The sequence below is a fragment of the Phragmites australis genome, chromosome 24 (assembly GCF_958298935.1).
Source record: "Phragmites australis chromosome 24, lpPhrAust1.1, whole genome shotgun sequence".
Classification (NCBI taxonomy): Eukaryota; Viridiplantae; Streptophyta; class Magnoliopsida; order Poales; family Poaceae; genus Phragmites; species Phragmites australis.
The window spans coordinates 13,450,892-13,477,030 of record NC_084944.1 but is presented as its reverse complement, the minus strand read 5'-3'; the positions used below and the strand labels follow the sequence as shown (position 1 = coordinate 13,477,030).

General features: G+C 44.8%; 1 long non-coding RNA gene across 1 annotated transcript; it reads right to left on the bottom strand.

Annotated features, from left to right (window-relative positions):
• Nucleotides 1–9,661: 9,661 nt before the first annotated feature.
• Nucleotides 9,662–12,620, bottom strand: LOC133906921 (uncharacterized). Its single transcript, XR_009907873.1, has 6 exons — nucleotides 12,456–12,620; nucleotides 12,152–12,319; nucleotides 11,973–12,059; nucleotides 11,221–11,328; nucleotides 10,440–10,606; nucleotides 9,662–10,328 (listed from the first exon to the last, which is right to left on the bottom strand). It is a non-coding gene; the product is annotated as an uncharacterized LOC133906921 (long non-coding RNA).
• Nucleotides 12,621–26,139: the final 13,519 nt, after the last annotated feature.

Genomic DNA, 26,139 nt, shown 5'->3' with positions numbered 1-26,139 from the left:
CATCTTTGTTTGAGTTCGACTCTTGCTCTTGCATTCTCATCTTCTCTTTCATATGTGAGTGAAAAGCTTGCTTGTGAGTGCAAGATTCTTCGCACCAGATGAGGAGAAAGTTTCAACCTCTGTGTTCATGGTCATCTCATGGTTAGTGATCTTACCGAGAACTTGGCTTGGAGTCATCTTGCAAATATTGTTGTTGTCGTAGATAATGGAGACAATCAACTTGTACTTTAGAAGTAGAGCTTGAAGTATTCTTTTCACTACTTGATCATCTTCAGTTGGTGTCAAACTTAGCCTATTAATATCATTGATAAGAATATTCAAATGTGGGTACATGTTATTAGCACTTTCATGAGCAAGTTGTTCAATGCTATTGAGCTTAGTGACTAGCACATGATATTTTTTATTGTGCATGTCCTTTGTGCCTTCATGTATTTCAATGAGATTAGTCCAAATATCATATGCATTAGTGAGAGAATATACTCAATTGAATGTATCAATGCTTAGAGATGATAAAATAATACTCTTTGCTAAAACATCAAACTGCCTCTCCTTGTTTGTAGGACGTTCCTTCATCCCCTCTTTGGTGACTCTAAACCTTTGGCTTGCAAATGACAAGCCATTAGAATTTTTCAGCAGAGGAAGTGAGTGATGTCAAAACATGGAGCGCTACCAGTATCCATCCCTACCCTAAACGTCACAACTCACTAGGCGGTGAAGCCTAACCGATCCAAAATGGGACTACGGCTTAAATGCCACTTGGATTGGCGTATCTTTGTGAAAGGTGTGAGCCCCGGCTACGATACTAACTGAAAAAGATCGATGACATCCTAAGAGGGCGGAGGGGTGAATTAGGACACCTAAAACTTATTGGCTTCAAAAACTTCACAAGATAAACCTATATCAATGTTTATCTTAATGTGTAGGTTTATCTAATATGTCTACTCTACCACTCAAAAAGATTTACAACCTATATCCAACCGTAGCAAACTACTCTAAGAAGGTAAACATGCAAAGGTAAGTTGCAAATATGTAAATACAGAAATGTAAAGATGGTAGAGAGAGCAAGCTCGACACCAGGGATTGTTATCCCATGGTGTCGATGGCATAAACGTCACCCCTAGTCCAAGTTATAGCAGCACCTAGGCTATTGCTCTCGGACGGCATCCGGCCACCTAGGCCTCAAGTATGTTGAGCCACCAAGTGACCAAGATAAGGCATCACCATAACCCTCTCTTTTGGTCTCTTGCCACCGTCTTCACTTCGGAGTTTGAGCTACTAAGGTAAGGGTCTTCGCGCCCTTGTACAAGAGTCTTACCGCCATTACACACCAAGTCGAAGGGTCAACAAGCATGAGCTACCAAGGCTCACGGTGCTGGTGAGTAAACAAGACTCCAAGGTGTCAACGTACCACTTGGTACAATGTAAGATCACTCCTCGATCCTCTCTCTAGGTAGCAACACCTAGCAACTCTAGGCTTAATAGGCACTAATCACTCTCATAATCTTGAGCCAATTGGCCTTGAATGATCAGAATTAGCGCTTTGGTAGCTTGGATGTCTTCTCAAGTGTATATGAGCTTCTCTGAACTTCAGCACAATTAAATACCCGAGTGGGAGGTATTTATAGACTCAACCCTACAAACTAGCCATTGCTCCAATGACTCAAACAAATCTTGAAAACCGGATGATCTGGCGTCAACAGCAGTACAAAAACTGAACCATCTTTCATGTACAAAAATAGCAACTAGCCATTGGAACCCCACTAAAACTTATAGTGAACACCGGGTGTTCTGTTGTAACCTTGAACTCCATCACGAGGCCATCCAGTGTGTATACTTGAACCAACCGAGCCACTTCTCACTGTGCATTTTTTCTGGCATATATAATCCTTTGATCTCCAGACCATTCGGTGTGTACAATCACACCAGCCAAGCTGTTGCACCATCTCCAAGAAAATGCTTTGGTAAAGCTCCAACCTACACTTCTTTTGAGTACCAGACCATCCGATGAGGTAAAAACCTTTCCTTTGAAGTTCTGTAAAATGCTTTGGTGTGCACATCACTCTAGCACCGGACCATACGGTATGTTGACTTGATGCACCTCTTCTGAGTCAAATACTCCAATGTGAATTCTTGTTGAGCAGCGGAGCATATGATATATTATCCTTTTTGAGCACCAGACCATCAATTGTTAACAATTTTTCCTGAACTCGTACAATCCATACTTTTTTGAGTTCGGCTTCGGTGGCTTCTTCATGTATTGTATTCATGAGACCTACTAAAGTGTATAGTTAACAAACATATTAGTCTCATTGACTATGTTATCATTAATCACTGAAATCATATACATACCTTAAAAAAACCATGTTCACTATAACCTCCAATATGATGTAAACTTGATGTTTTCCATAAAGGTGGATGCTTTAGAATCTTTTGTCAAATCTGACATTAATAACCTTATTAATTACAAGATTTTCCTTCCAAAAAATATGGAAACTAATATTTGAATATGTCAGCTGAGCTCCCTACAAACTCACATGAAACACAATGGAAACATCACAGGAGTGAGTTGAACACGAGACAGTGTTTTGTGCTGCTCAACTACCGCAATGTTTTTAGGTTTTAATCTTAATTACTTAGACAAAAGAACACTACTGCAAATACCCTCATCAGTGTTAGTTCAAAATCGCCATCAGTGGCAGGTCTTGAACCGACACTAATTACTCGGCACTGATAGTCTGACTATCAGTGCCGGGTATGAAACCGGTACTGGAAATCACTATCAGTGTCGGTTTGTTTTTACCAACCGGCACTGAGATATTTCCCGCCCTTTCAAAATGTGGTGATTGCCGCCAATACCGTGGCATTTTCAAATTTTGGCGGTTGCCAACAATAGTGTACGGTATATTTATAGACACGCACATATAAATTTAATTTATGAGACATCAAGTTTTATCGCAGTATATATACAGAAGCATATATAAATTTCATTTCTAAAACATCAAGTCCCGTCACAGTATATATACACCGTATACATGCGAGGTTTCATTACAATAATGAAAAAGAGTTTAAGGTTTCTTGCTATTCAAAGGTTTTGAACTTTGTTTTTTCTTGTTGGATTAAGGTAACGAGAGAGAGGAGCCAAATTCATGGAACTCGCCGGTTGGACTGGTGACTTGGTCATTGATGAACCCAACAAGTTGTTCTGAAAGTGCGTTGATTTCAATGGCCATGAGTCGATCTTTGGACAGTGCGAGGAGCTGCAATTTCAACAATTGAAGAAATCAATCCTTATGAACACGTGTCGGACCTAAAAATTAGTCATCAAGATGTATGTCGCATACCTCAGCATCGACCACCTGGTACGACACGTCTCTGTTGAATCTGGACATGAAATCCATTACATAAAAACCATATAAATATTGCCCGGGCCCTGCTTCCTACAAGCAAAGTCATGCCGGATAATCCATTCTTTCGCGAATGGCCGATGTCTGACACTCTTCTTGATGTATCATAGGTACACTCTACATGTGTGTCATTATTACCGTAAGTAGACTTAGATTCAATCAAATCAAATATTACAAGAGCAATAACGAAATGGTCGGGTTTTACCTTTGTAGCATATCAATGACGGGTTGGTAGGTTTATTTTTGATTATTTTGTGAGTCAAAAACAACGATCTTACTGATGTTTAGCTGGATGATAAGGAGGATCCAATGATAACTGCACATAGGTCACCATAGGTTAGTTAGTCCTAATTTCTAACTATGTATTGCTCAAAAAGAGTAGAACATTCATGGAGGGAAATACATACCTAAGTGGTAGGGCAAAAGTATGTATTACTTCAATTGTAGCTCCAGAATACACTTCAATGCATAGTCCTCGGTTCCTTTTGGATCGGATTGCATCATTGTCAGGTTTACATGATGTGGGTCAATGAATCCCACATGGTCGATGCCCTCCGTCCAGCATCTTTGTACCTCCATTCTACATAAGGAATAAGTTAAGACATTCAATCCAATGGTACATGAATGTATACTGTGAAGTATATGTATACGACACTTACAGAGTCCAACAACTCAAGATAGACACATTGAGGGCATCTTGTTGGTACAGTTGATACATTACCTCAAATAATATATAAATAGAGCCATCTCCGTGGAGAAAATCTCGATCCTTGTATCTGGCCTCGAACATTTCTCTACCATCCCGTGACTCCTTCATGTACCACGAAAGGAATTTCCGAAGTTGATATGTCAGTTTGTCCCACACGTTTGGCGCGACCAAGAGTTTGCCCAACTTAAATTACCATCTCTCAGCTGCTTTTGGTGCCAAGGAGTCGTCTAGAAATTGCTCTTTTGTCATTTTAGCATCTTCAAGAAATCTTTCTAAATTCTGTTCTTGTCGTATCTGTTCGATGGAAGACTCTTTCAAGTATTTCTTGCTTTTGATGCGCGCATAGTCTGATTTACTCTTACGCTCAACAGGTTTGGCCATCTTTAAGAAAAACTTCTCTATTTCTGCATTAATTGGTTTTTCCTTCTCAGGCTCTGGCTTTTGAAAGAATTTCTTGACACTGGCATCCACTGCAGCTCTGGTTTCCTCTGGTGTTTGTTCTAAGTCATCTTCTCAGGTGCTACCACGTTCTTAGGTGCCCTTTGCTTCTTGGATGAAGCCGACTTTTGAGATGAACTCAAATTCTTAGACTGTGCAACTGTTGTCAACTTCGGAGGGGGAGGAGTTGTCTCTCTTGGTGGCACTGGTGCTAACTTCTGAGGGGGAGGAGTTGGCTCCCTTGGTGGCGACTTCGGAGTGGGAGGAGTTGCCTCTATTCTGGGTGATGATGGCGGTGGAGGCGACCGTGGAGGAGTCGGAGAAATTCTGTGTGGTGGGTTCGACTCCGCATCAGATGACTCGTCGGTCTCATCTTCAAACACTATGTAGCGCCACGTTTGATCCGAGCCTCTTGGAACCCATCTCTCCAGGGTAATCCATGTCAATCTTACAGTACGGCCTTCGCACGGAGTCCACATAGACCTTGGCGTATCACCATGGTATCGGAAGATCGTTGAAGAGAGCTCCTTCCATGCATTGGTCAACCTGCCCCATAGCCACCGTGGTGGTAATGTTCAAGGTGGGCACGGTAAGCTTGCACACTTTGCTTTATGTGATGTCATCCATAGGGTAACAGGCCGATTCTTCTTCTGCCTACCCCATGGATGCGCAGCTGCTCTGACGACCACCAGGGCTCACAACATTTTCTTCAACTTGCTGCTGCCTGTTTACTTGCTAAAGTGCTTCTTTGATTTTGGCATCTGTCATTTGATGCTCCTGTACAAGTTCTTATCGTACTATAGCCAACAGCTCTTCCAGTTCTTCTCTCCTTCTCTTCCGACTCCTGTAACTTTCGGTGACTTCTGGGAATCCCTCTTTCCAAGGCATTGATAATTTTTTTTTACCCTGGACATATTCTTCTATTGTTAAATTTGGCCGAAAACTTGAAAATTTCATAGAAAAATGATTAGAGTTGAGAAAAATGTGGAACCAAATTTGTTGAGTTTGTATTACTTTCTCCTACATGATAAAAATAATTGCATCATGAAATGTGCACTGAATTATCTTTATTTCACTAATAAGTTTGTAATTTGTTAATTCTATAATGAAATTATGAAATATCTATATATAAAAAACATGTGAAACCAATTATGTTAATCTTAATAATGACATTGTGGAATGAAAATATTGGTGACATGCAGTGGCAATGTACTGCTTTATCTACCAGTAGGCATACATTCCACTCCACAAAACATCGTTAGGCCACTTTTCTAGTCCCATTGCGCTGCCCCTTCTTTCTCTTGACTATTGCTAATGGAAGATTTCATATTTTTTTACGAGGAATCGGACTACCTCGAGGGATTCAAGTTCTACCAAGAGGAGAGCTACTACTTTCACGATTTCAGGTAAGTATTTGTGTGTAAGTATATGGTTGTACATACATTAGCTTTTTGTTTAGTACATTAGAAAGAAGATTTTATTGATCGAATCTGCCGCACTTAGTGCTGATTACCTCTTGGGAGAGGAAGCGTTCTTCTCAACTAAGCATTTCTATGCTAGTACTAGTTCATAGAGCAGCTTCTCTCAAGGTACTATAAATCTTTTGTAACAAGGATGCGTGCAAGCAAGCAAGCACTGTAATTTTTTAGAGTTCATGTTCTTTCTTCTTTGAATGCAGATGAGATTGATGGCCTATTTGAGGGTGACTTCTCGAGTTTCTAGGCTCAAATGGAGGAAGCTTATCGCAATAGCAAGGAAGGAGACTGTGAGAAGGCACTGATCAAGCTAGAGTCTGACAGTGTGGAGAAGGGCACTCATATCAGAACTTTCAAAAAGTTACTCATCACCATACATGTCCTCGATACAAATTAAAGCTTATCCCAAATTTATACAATTTTCACCAAATACATGAAAGCTACTTTCACTAAACAATTAATGCTTCGTTATGATCGCGGCGTATGTAGGTAACTTCCTTAGTGTCATCAATGAGAGGCAGTTCGACATTCTATCCAAAAGGAGGCAGGTCATCGAATTTTTCGCAGTCTTCTTCATCGACAACATTCGCAACACCGAGAATCTTTCTTTTCCCTTGAAGAACCACGTGACGCTCCTCTTTGTTAGCTGGGTCCGAGTAATTTAGATAGAAGACTTGTGCAACATCCTTGTCAAAATCGAACGGTTGTTCTCTGTATCTGATGAGTTTGAGGTCCACGGTAGTCATACCATAATTGTCGACCTTGACTCCCCCTGGGAGTCTGAACCATTGGCACCAAAATAGAGGGACCATCAACTCACCATATTCAAGCTCCCAAATCTCGTCTATGAACCCATAGTAAGTCTCCCTGTTGGTAGCGCGGTCATAGGCATCAATACGGACACCACTATTTTGGTTAGTGCTCTTGTTGTCTTGTTCTCTCGTATAAAATGTATAGCCATTAATCTCGTATGCTTGGAATGTGCGAATTGTAGTTGATGGGCCATTAGCCAGCAGTTCCAATAGAGCATCATCGATATCCTTACCCATCATGTGTTGACGTAACCAATTACCAAAATTATCTCTGTGCTCTCTTGCGATCCAATCATCTGACTTCATTGGATTTGTGGAGCATAGTATGCTCACGTGCATATTAACATACGGGCTTACTACAAGTGACTGTTGCAGAACCACAAAGTATGCTTGAGTGAATGAAACACAATCTTTGATATGGATTGAAGTATGACCACCTATCGTCCCTTTCCCCTTTAGCCTTCCCTCATAGCAAGATATAGCCATACCAATCACGTTCAATTTCATGTAGTCAATGCAAAACTCAATGTCCTCCTCTATACTCCACCCTTGGGAAATGCAACTTTCTGGGCGACCTCGGTTATGAACATATTTCTTCAGAACCCCCATGAACCTTTCGAAAGGATACATCTGATGCAGAATCACAAGGTTAAGGCTCTTAATCTCACCCAAAATGTGAACAATTAGATAGGGCATTATATCAAAAAATGTCAGATGGAAAATAGTCTCAAACTGACATATAGTATGGACCACGTCTTCCTGCAACTTTGCCAGTTTGTTCGGATCAATGACCTTCTGTGAAATTGCGTCGAAGAACGAACACAACTTTATGATTGGGTCTCGGACCTTATCCAGCAGAATACCTCTAATTGCAACTGGAAGCATCTGCGTCATCATTACGTGACAATCATGAGACTTCATGCCAACTAACTTCTTATCTTTCATGTTTTCTAAGCTCCTGATTTTGGAGGAGTAACCAGTCGAAACTTTGACGTCACGCAAGCAACCACACAGGTGGATCTTCTCTGCCTTGCTCATAGTGTAGCAAGCTGTGGGAAGTTTCTTTTTGTCGTTGTCTAATTGTATGTAATGTAGGTCCTTCCTGAGGTTCATTTCTTCTAGGTCCAGCCGTGCATTTAGTGTATCTTTTGTTTTACCGGATATGTCTAATAAGGTACCAATTAAGCTATCAAACACATTCTTCTCCACGTGCATGATGTCGATTGCGTCTCGAACCATAAGATACTTCCAATAAGGCAGCAACCAAAATGTTGATAACTTTTTCTAGATAGGAGCATGTTGCCCAGCCGGGATTTTTGTATTGTCTGGCCCTTTTCCAAGTATAACTCTAAGTGTCTTTATCGTCTTAAATACCTATTATCCAGTGAATCTTTGGAGCTTGACAATGTGCTCCACTGTCCCATTAAAAGCTCTTTTATTCTTGCAGTATGGGTGATTTGGATAAAGGAACCTACGGTGACCCATGAAGATCATTTTCTGACTGTTCATTAGCCACCGCCTCCTGTTTCCTCCAAGCACAGAACACATCCATTGTACCCTTTTACAGTCTGCCCTGATAGGTTACCAATGGCGAGCCAATCGTAGGTCGTTACGAACAGCATTGCATGCAGGGTGAAATTCTCACGTCTGTACTCATCCCATACTTGTACACCATCTTTCCACAATACAAGAAGATCTTCAACCAATATTTTGAGGTACACATCAATATCGTTGCCTGGCTGATTCGGCCCACTAATCATCAAAGGCATCATAAGGTACTTCCGCTTCATGCACATCCAAGGTGGAAGGTTGTAGATACAGAGAGTCACGGGCCAAGTGCTATGAGTACTTCTTGTGTTGCTGAAAGGATTCATCCCATTCGTACTCAACCCGAACCTTATATTCCTCACTTCATCTCTAAATTCCTTGTATTTTGAATCAAAACTCTTCTATTGCATGCCATCAGCAGGGTGTCTAAGCATTCTATCTTTCTTGCGCTATTCGGTGTGCCATCGCATCAACTCGGCATTCACTCTGTTAGCAATCAATCGCTTCAAACGAGGGATTATAGGAAAATACCAAACCACCTTAACAGGGGTCTTTTCTTCTTTCTCTTCACCCCCACGCATCGCTCTCGATGTTATCAACATTGCGCTTGTACCGTAGTGCATTGCAAATGCGACATGCTTCCAAGTTTGCATCCTCACCGCGAAACAACATGCAGTCATTTCCACATGCATGTATTTTCTCTACTTCCAATCCCAACGGGTAGATAACCTGCTTGGCATGGTACGTATTTTCGGGCAACACGTTCCCCCTTGGAAGCAATTCCCTCAAGAATTCTAACAATTCATCGAAGCCCTTATCGGCCCAACCATTGCTAGCCTTCATTTGCATCAGTGTCAGCACCACACGCAACTTGCTGTGCTCATCTTTACAGTTCGAGTAAACTGGTGTTTTATAGTCCTCTACCATGCGCTGAACTTTTGATGTTGTCTTTCACTGGTGAAGTCCCCTCCCCATCGTGCAACATTTGCTCTAAGCCGTTTTCATTGTTGCCAACAGAAGTTTCCCCTCCATCATTCTCGACAAAAGTATCTTCAAATGCCGACATATCAAAGTTTTCGTTAGCCATCATATCATTGCTTATGTCTTCTTCGATTGTTGGTTGCCCTTCACGCCCAACATCCTCAAGTTCATCGTGTTCAGTCCAATGGGTATAGTCAGCCTTGAAACCCCTGTGAATCAAGTGTGCACGGATCTGCTCTATGTTTGAAAACTAGTTGAATACCCGTGCGTTGCAACGGAAATAAAAATTGCACAAGATGACATCAAACATATGCAAAAGCTATAGCATACATCAATGGATCTAAAAGTGACAAAAAAGAATCTAGAATCGTAACCCAGCTAAATGCAATTACTCAAATGCATCAGGAGTTTGCAGGCAATCTGTTTGTGCTAGCCTGCAGTCCTCTTGTATCAGATGTCAAAGTTGTAACATGTAAGGAGGTAAACTTGTTAGGTTTGGAATCAAAATAAAATACTCGTAACGGATACTATTTCTTAGTATCAGTATTCACTACTAATTCAGGTCGTGGATAGCCCTTTCTAAGGTCCTAGATTGTCCCAGATTGTCAAATATACACCTATATCTGCATCCATCAAGTTGCTCATTTCGCTGTTGAAGTCCTTATCTTCTGCCAAGTCATATGAAGCATCAGCGGAGTTACAGTACACCATAAGATTTGCCAAAAGATGGCACACGCCATACAAAACATTTTCAGTGAGCACATTGGTGCCTTAAATAAGAAAATAAAGAGGGGCAAAAACGTGAACTACAAATGGTTGTGAATGCATTCTACTACTTGTAGCACCTCAAAGGTCATTGAATTGAAGGCAAGTATGCAGCAGCGAAGAAAAACTCCAAGTTGACTATTTGGAGCCAGAAATACGTCCTCCACACTTGCACCTTCTGGTGCAGTGAGCACACCTGGCAAAAATAATTTCAGAGCAAGCTGTGACTGTGAGCTGTCTATTTAAAAGCCTCTCTATGAAAGAAAATAAAGAACTCAAAAACATACACACGTGATGTGAACCTCACCTCGTAGCTCATCGAAAAAGTTGAACAAATCATCAGGTGAGTTCAGTGCTGACAGGGTACTTGTCAGCTGCTCACAGAGCCAACCATTAGCTAAATCGTCTACCGCCTTGTGCCTTCAGCTGCCTTAAAAGTTCTTCCAGTGGAGGCTCCAAAAAATCCTCACATGACTACAAGATTAATAAGTTAAGAAGACCTGTTTAACTTCTGAGAGAAATGGAGCGAAATGATGGATCCGATAAACAATGAAGCAGGTTATATTGACAAGGTTGCGGTTGCAAAGTTATAGTGATAATATGGTTGTTTTGATTGTTTTGCTCAACACTAAATGGTTCATTCACTCGCAGAAAGTATAAGCCGGATCTACATTTCAACAGCAGCTGGTAGATCATGCCTCTAATTCCCAATTCCTGATGTAAGCATTAACGGCTGATGATCTATCTACAGCTAGATACAAATCACTACTTTGTTTGTCATGTTGTGACACTAAATTCATTCCCCGCAGAAAGTAGTAGCTGGGTCTACATTTCAACACCATTGTTTTTTTTTTGGAAAAAATCCAACACCATTTTTTTGGGGAAAAAAATCAACACCATTTAGTAAGTGATACAGGGTTGAGAACAATTTGATGCTGCTAATTCCAAAATGGCTAACACCCAGGTGCCCCGGATCCGAAACACTAACTCCACATCACCAGATACAGGTGGTGAGCACACGACAGCGACAGGAACATGAGCGGCAGCATTCCAAGGGGAAGCAAGCAAGCAAGCGCGCGCGTGTGTACCCGGGTGAGCGTGAAGAGGAAGAGCCCAAGGCGGTTGTGGTGCCCAACGGACTCAAACGGGAAGGGCAGCCCCGCCCCGCCACCCACCTGCGCCGGCGGCGCGAAGACCTGCACCAGGTGCCATTTTCAGTGGAGCAGTAGCGAGACGAAGCGACAATGCACGAGTGGGAGTGTGTGTAGTGGTTGTGCTCCTAGTGTGATTGATACTTGTGTTCTTTTGGAAATAAATGAAGGTTTTAACTTATTGCCAAAAGGTACGATGGAGAATACTTGCAGTTTTTTATTTTTGGTAAGTCATTCAATACTATGTATAAAACATGTCCCGCAGATTGTTGATTGTAAGTGGAGTTATGTTATTACTAATTGTTAGTATTTCAAAGAATCAAACATGATAAAACGGGAAGAGCAACTTTTGCCTTTGAGGTTTAAGATCTTGTACCAGTAGACAGGTAGTTTTTTTAAAAAACAAATGTGGACAAAAACGCGCATGAACTGTCACCAATGATGACTCTATGGGGAAAAAAATCGCTGCTGATGATTCAAGGCAGCGAATCAGTAGGTGAGAGAGGAATATACACGAGCAGAAATTTATGCACAGAAGTAACTCTAACCTCTCAACCAGACGCATACACAACTGACACAAGCATTAAAACGGTGATGAAACAAGGCGTCTGAGGCAGGCATTTTATCGAACAGTTGAGGGTCAACAGGCGAGAGAAGCTAAAAAAATGCGACGCTTCACGAGATCGTACCTTGGCATCCCATCCCAGCCGATTCACATGCTCAAGTGATCCATTGCTGCTACGTCTGGTACCCAATCCGCCACTTATTTTAGGCAACTGAACAGAGTTCCCAACAGATTGATTGTGTCAGAGTTCGGCCAAAAAAGGGAAAGGGAAATAACGACGGTGAGTGGATGAGAAAAGCAGACCAGCGATCATCAGCGAAGGCCGGGTTGCAAGAACGGTCCACTGGCGGTGAACGGCGAGGACACCCCCGGAGGCCGTGGGACGGCGGCGCCGGGCTCGAAGGGGGTGACGGGCCGGCCGGGGTCTGCTGGCCTCTCGTTCTCCATCGGCTGCTGCATCGTGTCGAACACCTGCGGAATCGGGTGGTGGCGGAACCGAGGAAAGATCAGAACTTTTTACGCGCATGTGATCCGCGTGTTTTCCAATCGGATCCCGCTGGCACGGCCGGATCTGGCGGGAGCGGTGAGATTCGGGGGGAGGACGTACCGGGATCGGAGCGGCTAGGCGATGCTCTGGCATCGATCAGGGCGCCGAGGGGGCGCGGAGGCGAGGGGCGATCGGATGCGGAGGAGGCGATGCGAGCAAGCGAGTGGAATGGAGGGGCGTTTCTCACGGGGAGCGGATGACGCGAGACGCGGGCGGGCGGACGAGAAAGAGGGACCACACATGTCAGGAATGACAAGGTGGCTGCGGCACATCCATGGAAGGGCCGGCGGGTGGCTGTGGCCTGAGGGGCTCGTTGGAACATCCGCGGGTTGGGCCTGATGGCCCAGTTTCCAAAATTTTGGCCCGAGCGCGTGTGACTACGGGGGCGCGGGATGTAGGCCAGCGACGCACACGACGTATGACGAAAGTCGTGGTTTAAAGGAGTAGAGACTAATTCTCGTTCTTGCAGTCGACACACGGACAACATATATAGTGATCAGCATGCTTCCTTTTTGGCTTCTTGTACACTGCGACAGTCCTCAGAAAATCCTCAATGCCAACAAAGAAATCTGGCCCTCGATCCTTGTACATCCATGACCAGTCCATCTGCAAATCATTATAATTAAACACATTCAAATTATAATCATTAAACATTTGAAAATCTAGAACAAATTCATTGAATTACCTCGTATCTTGATTGGTCCCTATTTGAGGGCTCATCTCCTTCTGTTACTTGGGCCGGGTTAGGGGACCCGCCTTCCAAAGCTATCATTTCTTTACATCTAACAATGACAAAGTTGCAAACTTTTCCTAAATTAGATCTCAATTGCATCTCTAAATCCATAACCGTAGTACAAGCACCAAGCATCAACCCTAGAGCAATCTACCAAGTAAATCTATCTAAAAATGAAATGTAGATCATCTTATTAACCTTAGAGCACTTGAATCCTCCGACCGTAGAGATGGCAAAAACAGCAAATGACGCTATTCTGGTGGGCTTACGGTGGCTCTGGTCATGCTGGTCGCTCTTGGGGGAGAAGGCAGGCTTTATATTCTAGCGCCCCATTAGTGCCGGTTTGTATATGGAACCGGCACTGATAGACACTATCAGTGCCAATTCTTAACTCCTCAGTGGCTGTTCGCGCATGGGAGTTTAAGAACTGGCACTGATATGTCAACAGTACTAGTTATTGTTGAACTGGTACTAATGAACCAGCACATATGTGGTGTTCTGTAGTAGTGGAATGAGCTAACTGCCTAACAAACTAGATCGCTTCTCACACCACGGTCTAGAACATGCACCCCATCCCATGCTCTCCATGATCACGGACTGAGCAGAGAGCGCCCATGACTTAGACTCGACGTGAACGAGCACGCCTCAAGTCCCTACTGCTATGTGCACGGCACAAACACACAACGTGAGCACATGTGCTAGACTCAAACAGAAAAGAAAGAACATGGTGCACATGTTTTATCTAACATTTCACTCCCTAAAGCTTGTGCACTTATTTGACTTTAACCATGCCAATCCTAGAGTGGAGTTCTTGGGACTTGGCCTGGCCGAGTGCTTTCATCAGGATGTCAGCCAACTGGAGGTCGGTGCTGATGAACTCGGCCTTGATCCACCTGTTCTCCATGCACTCCTAAATTTAGTGATAGCGAGTATGGATATGTTTGCTCCGAACATGGAAATAGGGATTCTTACTGAGTGAGACGGTGGACGTTTTATCCACCCTTAGCTCAACTTCTTGCAGTTATGATTATGTGATTGCCAACTGACTGGACTTGTGCCAAGGAACAACAACACTCTCGTCATGCTCTTGCGGGTGTCCACATTGCTGGCCATGTTACTGTAGCTGATAAGTCATGGAATGTCCATCATTCTTGCAAATTGGCACCCAAAATCCAGAGTTCTGGCCAAGTACTTGAGCACCCTCTTCACAGCAGCAAGGTGTCTGATGGATGGTGACTCCATAAGCACAGTACATGGCAGCCATGAACTTGGCTAGATTTGGTCCTCCTAAGATGGCATTGCAGGCCATCTCGAATCGACCACATCGAACAAGATCTTTTTTGTTCAGAAATTTCTGGTTTCCCGAAGGTGATGGGAAGTGTGATCTGTCCAGTTGGTGTAGGGATCTGGGTACTATGCCGTGGAAAGCTTGAGTCATTAGGTTGATGGTAAATCGAGAGATCTGCATCGTATCGAGCGTGCTTGTAAAGAGAATGTTTAGGGAATTCCCTCTGTCCATGAGCACTCGGGTAACCTTGCAGTTGTTAATAGTTGGCTCGACCAATATTGGGAAGCAGTCGGGCCAGACGAAGTTCTCAGGACAATCATCTTGGTCGAAGGATATCTCAATGTTTGACAACTTGACTGTCTGATGATTCTTTGGCATGACAGCTAATACTTCACGTGCCACCGTCTCGTCATATCTCTTGGACTCATACGATGCCAATCCCCCAAACATGTGGTTGACAGTTGTTGTCTTGTTCAAAAAAGGTAGACGGTCTGAGTCATCACTGGAATTGGAGTCCCTACTCTAGCTCACGACCTATGAAGCTTTCCTTCACTCTTCTCAACCTCAGCCATGATCGCCCTCAAGAAGACGTGACATTGCTAGAGACTGCGGCCTTCACACTGGTGTACATCACACCAGGGCTTGCCATGACACTCACCAGTGGCCGATTGCTTGACATTGGTCCGGGATGACTCTGAATGCTTGTCGGGAAGGTTTGCCATGACTTCCTTAGTCTTAGGCTTCTTCCTATTACCTCCCTTGGAGGGTTTTTCTTGCACTTGTTCTTTGATGAATCACCATCAAGTTCGGGTTGAGGGCGTTGCATGCCTTGATTCCTTTCCTTGATGAACAGGACTTCCTGCTTGGCATTGGCTATCTTTTCAGCAATGTCCATCAGCTCTTTACCATCTAAGGGTCGGCCATGGTGATGTCTTCAATGCACCACTAGCTCATGACTCCTCAGGTAATTGACTGGATGACATCAGCATTAGTTACCTTGGGGATGGTGTTCCAGGTCTTGCTGAAGCATCGGATGAACTCGCGTAGGGTATCCTTTTCCATCTAGAAGAGTCGAAAAAGTTCATTCTTCTTGCCAGGATGAACATACGGTCCTTGGAAGTTTGCCTGGAACAGGTTGCAGAGCTTCTCCCATGAGTAGATCATCCCCAGCTATAGATTCATCATCCAAGTCATAGCCGGCCCCTCAAGGGAGGTGTACTTGTCTATGTACCTAGGTCTAAAATGAGCTAGCCACTTGACCCTCCTAAGCTCTGGCGAAAAATCCTGGCACCCGCTGATGGAACCCTAGGTAGCCATGGGTGCCCCGCTGGGATGTTCTCTGGTTAGATCATCAATGAGGTTGACTGGTCCTGAGTGGTCCTTAAGCATCTTTGCTCATCGATGATGTCGCGTAGGTCCGAGATGGAATGGTTTTAGATCAGCGAGGTCCTACGGTGATGCTGAGGTTCTAGGGACTACGTCTTTCTGGATTTGACTCATCACGAGAAGGGTTGGCGCGGATCTTTCCTCAAGTAGAGCTGTTGGCAGCTGCCGCTTGATAAGACGATTTGGCCTACGCTTGTGCTTGTCGGATGACATCCTCAACTTGACTGAGCCACTTCTTTCCCTCAAGGATAGTAAGATTCTTCATGGGAGGTTGTCAGAGCAGGTACTGGACACCCAAGACCAAGAGCCTCTGAGCGGCCCTAGATCTAAAGTGTCCAGCACCTTGCTAGTGGTATGGGGTAGTAGGATCTGGATAACCAATAGGGTTTTGGACTTGGTCGTGAGGCATTATCGCCGACAGGTTTTGGGTTTTATCTCCTCTAGACGGATCAACAGGAGTCTATTGGTCCATCACGTCATTACCCTGGTTGGACCAAGTACCACTTCTGTCCCCGCTGGTAAAGACTTCTTGGTGGTACGCTCCGCTATAAGAGGAGTCTATATCTATCATGGACCTATCATCGGAGGATATATCCAGAAAGTTTATTCAACAATTGAAGTTGTCAAAAGCCACGGGGGAGGATCCCTACTTGTGGCAACGTTGCTCGAGTGAATATCTTGGTTATTCGGCGAGTCAAGCTCAATACCATAAGCCCTGGCGCACTCGTCTATGAAATGACTTACATCATCACTGGACTCATCATCAGGTAGGGTATCGCCTAGATCCACATGATCGATCATCGGATATTCATCGGGTGAGATTGCAAAGTTGTCATAGAACCCTTCATTCAAGTAGTCAGATTTGACATGGTTTCAGGTGGAGTCGGCGACAAGGCAGATGCCAAAGATTCGGCATCGTTGGCAATGATCCCCACGGATGGTGCTGGCTGTCGACGATTAGTAAACTGCCGATCTTACAAATATAAGATGAAAGTAGGGGATACTCCCTCTTGCCAAATCAAACATCAAAGACATATATTTTATATAGGTCCAGGTCCCTCAAAAGATAATAATCCTACATCATGTATTATTGTATTGATCTTCGAGGCATAACACAAGAGGGTTATGGGACCTAAAACTAGTTGAAAGCTCCTTGTGCGTTGTCTAGCGAGTTGTGGATGTAGATCGTGATTGTGGTTGTGATTGCAGATGCCCCCTCCACAGGGTCCTCCAACTCCATAAATATGAGGGTTGCCGTGTAGCATCCGAACTCCTTTCTTAGTAGGATCCTGCCATCTTTAAACTTAGGGATAGACTTCCTTGTTTAAGGGATATCTCGGCACTTGCAGAAGGAATCCATACGTCCTGGTATCCCCTCCTAAATACGACCAAATGCTTCGGGTATCTAGGGTACTCATGGATTTGTATACGTATTGTACACAATAGTTTTATACTACTCATCGTCAATTTTATCTATTCAAATAATTTGCAGTGTCTGTGTAAGACAGGAAAACACTTGTAAATCCGAGGTACACTTTGTAAATTTCGAAAGAGTCTTATTCACAAGTGTCAATTGGTCAATGAGCACGTATAACCTTTGACACAAGATAATCATAAACGAGAATAGTAGTTGCTATATTCGCCTCCTATATGATGTAAACTTGATGTTTTCCATAAAGGTGGATGCTTTAGAATCTTTTGTCAAATCTTAAATTAATAACCCAATTAATTGCAAGAGTTTCCTTCCAAAAGAATATGGAAACTAATATTTGAATATGTGAGCCAAGCTCCAAGCAAACTCATTATTTAAAGAACGAGCTAACTGCCAAACAAACTACACGCTTCTCGCGCCACGATCCAGAACGTGCATTCCATCCCATGCTCACCATGACCATGGTTCGAGTTGAGAGAGCGCCCATAACCGGGACTCGACGTGAATGAGTAAGCAGGGCCGATCTTTAGATTTCTTTTGTAGATCTTGCGGACTCGGAATGCCCGCTTGTGAAGATCTCCATCATGGATCCGATCGTATTGGACACGGGGAGTCATCTCGGTCGGGCTGATGTCGGACGGTGCAAAGTAGTGGTGCGAGGAGGAAGACAACATCATGGGGCTGGCTTGGGTTTCTTCCTCGCGCGGGAGACGGGCTGGCCTCTGTATCTTGGCCCAGAAGAGCGAGGAGAGAGAGAGCGAGAGGCGAGCTGGGCCAGCTGGACTGGGCTATGTAGAGAGAAAAGAGAGAGAGTGGAGGTAGGCTGGCTGGCGTGGGGTCGGCTGAGGCAGGGATTTCAGCCCGATAGGTGAAGAGGTTTTCTCTTCTTTTTTCCCTTTTCTATTTCTTTCTTATATTTTCTTGATATTGTACACCACAAATCAAACAATTACATTCAAAATTATAAACCTTTTTAATATATATATAATATAGGTTTTATTCATTCTATTTATTTTATTTCTTTTGTATAAAAATAAATTTTGAATTAATACAAATTTTGGCTGTTACATATCTGTTGTTGAGATATGAGGATATTTTTTCCTGAAGTACCTAACCTTTGAACATCAACTTCTTTTGGTACCGAACTTGACAACAATTTGTGAAGATAAGGTAATTAAGGTTTAATATTACCACAAGACATGTTTTTTTAACCATTTAAGCCACCATCTTTACAATAGCAGTGCAATATCAAGTAGAAGCGTGCTGATAGCTTTACTTGCCTTTCTGACAATACCTAACCATCTTTACTTCATGTGAATCTATCATCCTACAATTGTCTATGTTATAACATAGACCTATATTGTCCCCAAAGGGCACTAACGCCACCATAAACGTTGGAACCCCTACCGGTGCAGTAGCTACTGATGCCCCCGCCGCCGCCGCCGTCATTCGCCATCCCACCCAAGATCCTCTAGTGGCCTCATCCACCACCATAAGAGCCCTACCAAGTCCCCACCCCTCCACCAGCAAGCCAGGGACTAGATCTGCATCTCCGGGAGTTCCAAATCCAAACCCCACGACCACCGCCACCGCCTTCGCGCAGTTCTCGCCCAGTGCGCACTGACGACCTCATCGTGCCTTCAATGCCGGATTTGGAGATCTGGGACTTCCCGTGCCACTCCTACGTGGACATTATCAAGTGCTATGCCGCCGCCCCCAGCCCGTCCACCAAGACTCACTAACAAAAATGAATTCAGGTAAAATCTGCCATTTCTATCCCTCACCATAGCAGCTACTACAAGTGCAGCAGGCCTCAGCGCCAATCCTCTGGCGACGTGATGCTCGCCGCTGTCTCTAAGAGCTAGCCGCGGTGCCATGCCTCCAATTTAGTTGTTGCCCTGTCGCTAGAGCCAGGCTAGATCCATGTCAAACATCCCTGGACGAGGAATGAGGAGCATTCAAGGAGGAAGGAGCAGCGGCACTCAAGTCGGGAAGCCAACCTTTCAAGACGAGAGCACTCACATGGGGGCTTGGCTGCTCTCAAGACCTTCCACAAAGCCACCGCGGAGAGGTGTTTTTGGTGCCTTGCATCATCGTGCCATGATCCCCTCAGGTGCTTCTGGTGCCACTGATGGGTCACCGGGAGTGTGACTTCCGGACGCGCGATGTCGCATCCTAGCCGAGGCTCATGCCCACGTGATCGTAGCTCCATCTGTGATAGTTCGGTAGCATTGACGACCTCAAGCGCATGCTGATGTCGTGTCCACTGCAGCTCCTGACCCCACCACCTCCTCCCTCGCTGCGTGACTGCCACGTGTAGAGGGGGGGGGCAAAATCACCTGAGTCTCAACACACATCACCACCACCACATTGACGACGATGACTGCAATGTTTGTGATGGCCTCACTGGGCAACATCGGTCAGCAAAGTCAAGGCATGGTGGACACTCGGATGATTCACTGGACCGATCTCACTCCCCTCGCCGGGGAACTGAAGCACCCATGACCATGGTAGGTATAGTGCGGAGGATGAGGACCACAACACGGTGCTTCCTCCCTCCCCCTTATTGTTCCCTGCGCCGGAGGAGATGGAGCGCATGGATCTCAAGGCCCTGCATGACCTCTTCACCACTCAAGTGGCAACCTTGAGGACTGGGCTATCCAAGTTACTCGAGGCACATGCCGCAAAAGCCGAGTGGATTCACCATGTTGAGGAGTACATCTCCAATGCCTACGCTCTAGCCCACTAGCTGTGCACATCCGACACCCTCTCTAGCTGGACTCCTACACCATGAACGTAGCACGAAAGGGAAATCTCTCCTACTTTCGCACAACACTAGCCCAACAATAGGGGCATGTGCACCTCCGTTGGCCACAACTACCATGCAGAACATTGGAGAATCACCACGTGGAGTGGTGGGGCAAAAGGCCTGGTCCGACAAGTCATGCCCTCATGTCACATCCATGGTAATGGTACACGCCCTTGATGTGCCGCGGTTGGGCACCCACAGCTCCGTGGATGTGCACACTCTAACGGTACACGCCAACGATGACGACTTGGCTCTCAACACCCAAGCTACCACGGCTTTTATGCCAGTGACCATCGTTGGAAGTTCAGCAATGATTCTGGTCCAGTGCGCATTTGCATGGATCAAGTCTGGCCTCAATGCAACGACCCTACATGGGGTTGAGGCGGCCCTCACCTAGATGGAGCTAGCAACGGCTCGTACCCCGCACCCATGCACCTTGCCTTGCCTCCGTTGGAGGCATTTTCCACCATGGACATGGTACCGCGTGGCGCAAATGAGATGTTACCTGTGCGCAAGCTTTTGTGCAACCCCTCCACTCTTGGTGATGCTGGAAGACTACAGGGAGACACTGACGATGCAATGCTCATCAGTGATGCATCACCCCTGCATGCGGGTTGCCTTAGTACGTGGGCGGGGGGTGCCCTCGAACACCCACGATGGCATGCCACATTCACCGCCGTAGTGTGAGCACTAGCCGTAGGACTCGTTGACTGGCCTAGATGCATTGGAAGCCCTTTTCACCACACTACCATATCCCATCCTTCTGTAGGGAACTCCAAAGAGGCCACCAGCTTCCTGAAGTCATCCGCGCATTCGACATGTCTAGTGTGCGTCGCAGCACTAGACTGGTCAAGCAGCCAACCATGCTAGCTATTTAGTGAGCCTAAAGGGTCCTGTGGCATCGCCTTGGCATCCTTAGGGATGAGAAAATCACTATTTAGCAGGTCATGGCAGAGTACATTGCAATGTTTGATGATCTGCTACCTAACACATCATTGCAGTACTCATAGTGCTCTTCAACCTCATCGACAATTTTATGGCCTAGGTGGACGACGCAATGATCGATCTAGTCGGGGATGGAGTCGACGACCTAGCTAGCGCGGTGACGGCACATGCACCAGAGCAGGACATGGCAGAGGCGGCAGTTGCCTAGTTGCCTCCGTTGCTCAGCAAAGAGTCCCTAGTTTCCATGGATCTGCAAGGAAAGGCCACCCTGTCGTTCCTGTGCTTGCCTTGCTTTATTATGGCACTCCGAGTGTGTTGTTGGCCTGCTATACACTGGACAGACGCCTATTTTGTCTTCATTCGCATGGTTATAATTTCCTCCCATCCAAGGAGAATGTGTTGCTCAATCTACATGGCAGTGTATATCCCGTGCTTTACCCAGCTGCAACCTACGCTTCATCCACTCAGCGATGACAGTTGCCAATTTTTATCCAATCTATTGGAATGTGAGCAGGCTGAACAGTGTGGCCCAATGAATAATGGTGCATGAACTGATCTCTGCAATGCACTACCATCTTGCATGCCTCCAATAAACAAAACTTAAGAATATCGATGAGGCATTGGCCAGTTATTTGGGAGCATACAAAATAGTTTCGCATTCAAGCCATCAAGTGGGACTAGAGGAGGGATTTTAGTACTCTGGAATGACAACTACATTGAGCTGTCCGGCATTCACATACGCCGCTACTCCCTCTCAACATTAGTCCTCATTAAAGAATGCTACACCCCTTCACAATTACGATAGTCTATGGCCCATCGAGGGATGCCCAGAAAGATGCTTTCCTATGTGAGATCCACAGATTAAAGCCATTGCCCAGGCAGAAGTGGTTAATAATGGGAGATTTTAACCTCATCTATCGCACGCGAGATAAAAGCAACATGAACCCCAATTTGTCACTAATGCGGTGGTTACGGGTAGCCCTAACCCACTGTGATCATTGTGAGTTAACCTCCAAAATAGAAAAGCCACTTGGAGCAATGAATGCCGAAACCCGACTTTGGTTAGGCTTGATAGAGTCTCCCATAGTCGTGTTGCATCAGTATCAAACTCCCATAGTCGTCCTAACAAAAGTGAACATGCTTGCATTGGTACTACATCAAAATTATCGCACTGACAATTTGTGCTTGATCACATTCCTAGGGACTCCAGGAATATCAGACGGAGTCCAAGAAAAGACGTTCATGTTTGCCTGCAGAAAAGTGATGAGCATGAATTCCTATTTAGGGTTCAGCTCGGTGTTGGCTCATGAACCGCCCCTGGGTTCATGAGACAAGACCAAGCTAAACCTGTCAGGGCAGTCGAGAAGTAGTTCTCCATGGCATTCCCATCACCACCCATGGTATGCACCATGGTGGTGTAGATCTGTAGGAACTGCTTTGGGTGGGTCAAGCTATCGTACTTCTTAGCAAGACCGTTCAAAACTTATCCAGCCAGCGCACCTCTCGTAGCCTAGAAAAGAAAGCATTGCACGCCATGTCATAATAGGGAGCCACTCGCTGATGGGTAGCCTCACACAAATGGGGTGAGAGCCGACAGTCTCATGGCACATGCGATGGGGTGGATGAGTCCGACATTCCCTACGAGGACAAGGCGAGTGGTAGGTCCGCTTTCCTTTGTCCTGCTTTCGTCGGGCACAATCGTCCTATTATCGTGTAGCCCTCTGGCCCTAGATTATGTCATGGAGGTCGTGGTGGCAAAGAGACTTGCGTAGGTCAGTGGGTTGACTGTCCTAACGCGGTTGGGGTTTCTACATACTCCCTATTATAGAGGGAGCACGAGTTCTCTCCTACCGTGGATGTAGCGAACATAACCCTTTTAGGGCATGTATGTGATTTTGATGATTAACGATAACATAGTCAATGGGTCTGACATGTTTGTCAAGTATATGCTTTAGTGGGTCTCATAGATGCAACATATGAAGAAGCCATCGAAGCTGGGATAAAGATTAGATTGAATTGGACAAGTCCTAAGAAAAATATAAACGCTAGATGGTCTTGCGTAGAGGTGTTTGTACACATTGGAGCATTTTTCTCGACTGTTTTATATACGTCGGATGGCTCGACGATGAAGAGTTGGCAATGCCAGAGCGTTCCAAAAATTGAAATTCAAGGTTGTACACGTTGGATGGGCTGGCATACACATCGGATGCTTCGCCAGAGTGTAGCGAAAATGGCCCTATTAGGCCATGATTATGATTTTGGTGATTAATGACAACATAGTCAATGGACTAACATGTTTGTCAAGAATATATGTTTTGGTCTCATGGGTGCAATACATGAGGAAGCTAGCGCAGCCAAGACAAAGTTTGGTCGAATTGAAGAAGTCCTAGGAAGATTTGCCTCACCGGATGGTCTGGTTCTCTAGATGTTGAAATCATCGGAGCATATTTGATAAGTGTGTGGGGAGGGGGGGAGGCATGAAGACCACACCGGAAGGTCTGATGATTAGTAAGTATGCTCACCGGAGTAATTTTTTTAGAGAAAGGTCTCGTGCTGAAGAATGAAGGCTAAGCCTCACCGGATAGTCTGGCGATCAAAGCATGGCAATACCGAAGTGTTTTTGTCCAGAAGGCAGAATGGAACAACCCATCAGATAGTCCGGCGATCAGAGGAAGATACACACTGGAGCATTTCCACTAGAGAAGGTTGCAGTCGTGGAAGATCGAAGAACAACATGTCGGAAGGTCCGGTGATGAAGCAAGACTACACCAGACAATACATTGGATAATGAACAGTGCAAAGAGGCAAAGCGAAGTTCAAGGCATCGGATAATCTAGTGATGAAGTGATGTGCATCGGATACTAACACTAGAGAAATTTACATAGAGAGGATGTAGTTGGCTCGGATGACAAATAATAACTCACCGGATAGTCTAGCGATAGAGATGAAGTATACACCAGAGTGTCTGTTGTTCACAGAGGTTTGAGTGGGGTTCCAACGGCTAGTTTATGAGAGTGTACTCACTGGATAATCCAGTGTTAGTACTATTGTTCTCACCGGATCATCCGGTGATAACAATTTTCTGAGCCGTTGGGTTAATAGCTAGTGTGCTGGTCTGAGGATATAAATACCTCTCTACTCAACCATTTGAAGGTGTCGCATGCTGCTGGAGTCTAGAGGAAGCTTATACACACTTGAGAAAATATCCAAGCCACCAAAGTGATTAAAGTGATTATGTAAGGCAATTAAGCACAATATTAGAGAGTATTTAGTGCATATAGGCCTATAGTGAGTTGTAGCTAAGTGCTATAGCTTGAAGAAGGGATCAAAGAGTGATCCTAGCTTGTATCGAGTGATACGTCGGTGCCTTGGAGTCCTGGTGACTCACCGGCATCTTGGGCCTTGGTGGCTCAAACTTGTTGACCCTCTGACTTGGTGTGGAGTGACGATAAGACACATGTACGAGGATATGGAGACCCTTGCCTTGGTGGCTCAAGCTCCGAAGTGATCACGATGGTACGGAATCGGAAGAGAGGCTAGTGTGAGACCTTACTTTGGTGGTTTGGTGGCTCATCTGAGTGAAGGCCTTGTCTTTATGACTTGGTGGCTCAAGAGCCGTGATCGGGTGCCAACCGGGAACATATCCTATGTGGAGTTTCAACATAGACTAGGGGTGGCATTCATGCCATCGATACCATAAGATAAAATCCCTTGTGTCGAGTTTGCTCTCTCTATCTTATTTACGTTTCTACATTCTTATTTACATTTTCACATTTACATTCTTGCAATTTACCTTTTTAGATAGGTTGAAAGCGCTTTGATCGGTAGAGTATAGACACCATATAAACCTAGAGCACATCTAGATAGAAATTGATATAGGTTTATCTTGTTTAGTTTTTGGAGCTGAATAGATTTTAAGTGTCCTAATTCACCCCCCTCTTAGGACGTCACTGATCCCTTCACAGAGTAAAGTCTAGAGGAATTCCCAGGAATTGACTGGAAAGAGGACTTCTACATGCTAGATGGTCTGACGTACATATCGGAGGAATCGTCGGGGGATTCATAGAGTTGAAACTGCTAGTTTTGGTGTGACTGTACACGCCAGATGATCTGACGCGTTGAAGATCTACACGTTGGAAAAATGCAGAGTGAGGAGAAGTGGCTCGATTGGCTCAAGTCTTCACACCAGGTGGTCCAATGATGGAGTTCAAGTTAACACTGAAACATCTAGTGTGCATAGTGTGATCGAGTGGGGGTCCAACGGCTATGCTGTTACTGTACATGTCGCATATTCTGGTGATTGCACTACTGCTAACACCAGAACATCCAGTGTTCACAGTCTTATTGAGCCCTTGGAGTAACGACTAGTTCGCAAAGTTGAGACTATAAATACCTTTGCACTAGGTCATTTGAGAATGCTAGGGTCCAGAGAAGCTTATATACACTTGAGAAGACATCCAAGCCACAAAAGTGCTAAAAGTAATCATCCAAAGCAATTAACACAAGATTAGGAAGTGATTAGTACAATTAGTTCTAAAGAGAATTGTTGCTAGATATTACTGCCTAGAGAGGGGATCAAGGAGTGATCCTACCTTGTACCAAGTGGTATGTCAGCGTCTTAGAGTCTTGGTGACTCGGCGGCACCATGATTCTTGGCTCAAGCTTGTTGACCCTCCGATTTCATGAGCAGCGGTAAGAGACTTGTACGGGGACATAGAGACCCTTATCTTGGTTGCTCAAGCTCTAAGTGAAGATGACGACAAATGACTAAAATAGATGCTTGTGGTGAGCCTTGCCTTAGTGGCTTGGTGGCTCAACCTATTTGAGATCTAGGTGGCTCAAGGGTCATGATCGGGTGCCGTCTGGGAGCAATAGTCTAGGTGGCTACTCCAATGTGGACTAGGGGTGGCGTTTATGCTATCAAAACCATAGGATAAAAATTCTTTGTGCCGAGTTTTGTCTATCTACCTTCTGTATGTTTTCGTATTTACATACTTGCAACTTACCTTTTCGTGTTTACCTTCCTGCTGTAGTTTGCTAAGATTGGCTATAGGTTGTAAAGCTTTTTGAACGGTAGAGTAGACATACTAGATAAACCTAGAGCACTTATTTGATAGAAATTGATATCGGTTTGTCTTGTGATGTTTTTGG